At 41.9% G+C, this 3,424-nt stretch overlaps 1 pseudogene; it reads right to left on the minus strand.

The window, feature by feature from the left end:
- Nucleotides 1–2,932: 2,932 nt before the first annotated feature.
- On the minus strand, nt 2,933–3,052 carry LOC111590662 (uncharacterized; annotated as a pseudogene).
- Nucleotides 3,053–3,424: the final 372 nt, after the last annotated feature.

Below are 3,424 nucleotides of genomic sequence, written 5' to 3' on the forward strand. Positions count from 1 at the left end.
GCCTCCTCTGCTGCTTCGTCGACCTTCAGTTCAGTAGAGGGTTTTTGGCCAAGCTTTCGGTTTTTAGAAATTGTTGTCTTTAGATCTGGCGTTGTTTTCATTTTCTTCAAGGCCTTTTCATCTTCTTTTACTGAGCGGGCAGCTTGCCTGCTTAGGATGCTAACAACCCTTTTCTTTTTCACACCCCCGGCACCTTCGTCAAACCTCTCATATTCTGTGTATTCGAAGTTCAAAGCATCCATTACCCGGTTGAGCCTTGGTTTCAGCCGGGTACCAAAGACAGCGGTCATTAGCTGGTCCTCCTTCGTATAATTGCCAAGAATTTCATTGCACATGGTTTCAATCATTTCCAGCCATTCATTGCAGGGTTTCTTGAACTGTTTCTCAAACTTGAAACGATAGGGGAGCCAGAAAAACTCATACTTTTCCCCCTTCCTTTTTCTTTGGCATTCCCCAACCGCTAGAAGTTGGAAATGTTCTATTTGCCAAATATTATTGCACTAGGTCCCTAGTACCAATCTCGGTAGCTACCACTCTAAATTCAACTTCGGCCAGCTGGCACGGGGAGCCAAGTTGCATGTGGCACAAGGGCCTTGTCATTCCGAAGCTTAATTTCATCGGGATCATGACCATAGTCATCAATTTTTCCCTCTTCTTCTCATCAGCTTTTATATAGAACCATTCACTCGTCCACCCGGTCGGCCACTTGGTGCGGTAGCCGATTACCGAGGCCTTGGTATCTTTTCGATACGCAAAGTTATAATAGCCAAAGTTCTTATGAAGGCCATCCGCTATAGCCTTCGTATGGTAGTGCAACTCATGCAATCGACAGAAAGCTTCAGCATTAGCACTCATACCCTGGCTTCGGAGAGCCCATATGTAAACATTGAGTCTAACGATGGCATTTGGTGTTAACTGATGAAGATATATCTCGAAATTCTTTAAAACTTCTCCTATCATGTCATGTAAAGGGAACTGAAGCCCTGCCCTGAAGAAGCTCTTGAAAACAACAACTTTGTCCTCTTTTGGCTCCGGAATCACCTCCTCCCCAGTAAAGTGGACAATATTACTCTTGGCCTCCCCAAAATAACCTAGCCTTTTCATTTTAACCATGTCGTCTGCTGTCACAGTAGATTTTTCAAATTCAATGTGGCTTGGCTACGAAGGGCTTAAAATATTGTAATCTTCCTCAACCTCATCATTACTTCCGTCCTTAGGTGCAATCTGCTCAGCTTCGGCAGTTTCACCTTCGGAAATAGCTCTTTCTGATGTCAATAGACTTGATCGCCTCATCATTTCTGATATCGGCGCTCTTGGTTGTCTCAGCATCATCTCCCTCGCGTGATACCCTAGCGGTGGACCTTACTCGAGCCATTTTGAGTATTCTGATTCCTTAAAGCCGAAGGTGATTTCGAACGACGAAGCTTGTGACTGCAGCAAACAATCTGGACAAGCTTCGGCTATGGTTAACAATTTTAACAGCACAACAGTGCAATGACAATGAATGCTATGATAAGTCCTCACCAACCTGTCTATTTATATAGTGCTGCAGGGGGGAGAAGGCGAACCGCCATACCGCCTACACTGGCTGAGCGGTGGACCGTCCGACGTCCGGAATATTTTAATTGTTTCTCGGCAATGAGCTCAGTGAAGGTGTTTTTCAGACCTTTGACATTCCGAATCCTTCGTGTTTTTCGTGGATCGAGCTCGTTACGGAAAAACGATCTAGCACCGCGAAGAGGCTACTGTTGGGGGTCTTCTTCTCCACCGAAGGTCCTCAAGGAAAAACCCTTTCGGCAAAATAATACAAAGGCTCATCAAAGCTACCTTAAGCCTCGGTTTAGCCCCTCAAGATTAAGACTCTACGTAGAGGCGACGATGCAGAATGCCGAAGCTCAATAGCTTCGGCCCAGACCAAGCAGAGAAGGAAAAAATGACTAGATGGACCTTATTAGCTTTAGTTGCTTGTAAACAAATGTTCAAGGGCATGGATGTAATTTTACCCGGCTGCATCCCGTGCCTATAAATAGATGAACAGTACCCCCGTACTGTTCACGCTGAATTGTAATCGCTCTCGCGTCAGTCTCGCCCTCTCACCTTTTGGCAAGCCGAAGGTACCATTGTAATATAAATATTGTTAATGCTTATTCATGCTTAATAAAGATAATAATAAATGAATTATTGATATGTGACAATTATTATATTTATTCCTATGTATTCTTCTGCATTCTTTCACTTTCCTAATTATATTCGTGTCTGTATGATAAAATGATGAAGGTGTGTCCTTCATGACCTTCGTCTAAAGATCATTATATCCGAGAGGAAATAATGTTTCGAAGGACGAAGGTCTTTAACCATTAACAATTGTGTTGCCTTGTTCTTGATTTATAGCATTTGAGAACAAGTGACCAACAATGTCGGTCTTCTAAGCGGGTGAATTGTGATATACTGGCCCCTGAGATGGTGATATCCTGTCCCAAGGCTTAATAGAATTAATAGGGTATCTACCAACAAGGTGCATCTTCTTTTTCGGAAGCCTATCTCGAAAGAACCTCCAAGTTAAGTGTGCTTGTCTTGGAGTAATTTAGTATGGGTGACCGACCGAGAAGTTTTCTCGGGTGCGCATGAGTGAGGACAAAGTGTGCACAAAAGACTCATGTTGGTCTGTGGGACAATATATGATACTAGAGAGCTACCAGGAGTAAGTACCACCGGCCCTGAAATGGACGGGGTGTTACAGGAGACCAACAACAACTACACTTGGAAGGCAACCGTCTGGATCATCTGATGCAAGCCGAGCCACAAGTGTTTTAGTTTCCGTATTTGACAATTTAGGATTAAAATAAAATAAAATGCAGGGACTAAAAATTAGTCCCAAAAACCAAACACCCTTTAATAGAATCCACGAGCGCTAAGATGACACATAATAATCATATGATACATGTAAAAAATAAATTTAATATCAAAGTGAATATATGGTTCACATATCAGATATTAAACTAATAAACGCAAATATTACACTTTATCTTAATTAAAAGACCAAGACATGTATGAGTTGAAAAGGAGGTTGACCTCCTTTTATATTTCATTTGATCGCTCATCCTATTTTAGCTAGCAAGGTACTATTATGTGGGAACACTGCGTTGCATGTGGCTTTATGTCATGTTACACTTAGGTGGTTTCTCATGATCCTTTTATGGTGTAATAGCCTATTAGACCAATTGTTAGACAATATGCAGAGAGAGGAACATATCGTAACGTATAATGCACAAAACTATTGTTTTAAAGAAGTAGAGATCTATTAAAATTCAACTCATATTTATTTGTGCACCCGATTAACGAGAGATTTGTGATTATAAGACTCCCAATATTTAGCTTCACCAGAATAGCACCAAGTCTCGTGGCTTTGCTGATATGAAACCAA

Source organism: Zea mays, chromosome 1, assembly GCF_902167145.1.
Source record: "Zea mays cultivar B73 chromosome 1, Zm-B73-REFERENCE-NAM-5.0, whole genome shotgun sequence".
NCBI classification, from domain to species: domain Eukaryota; kingdom Viridiplantae; phylum Streptophyta; class Magnoliopsida; order Poales; family Poaceae; genus Zea; species Zea mays.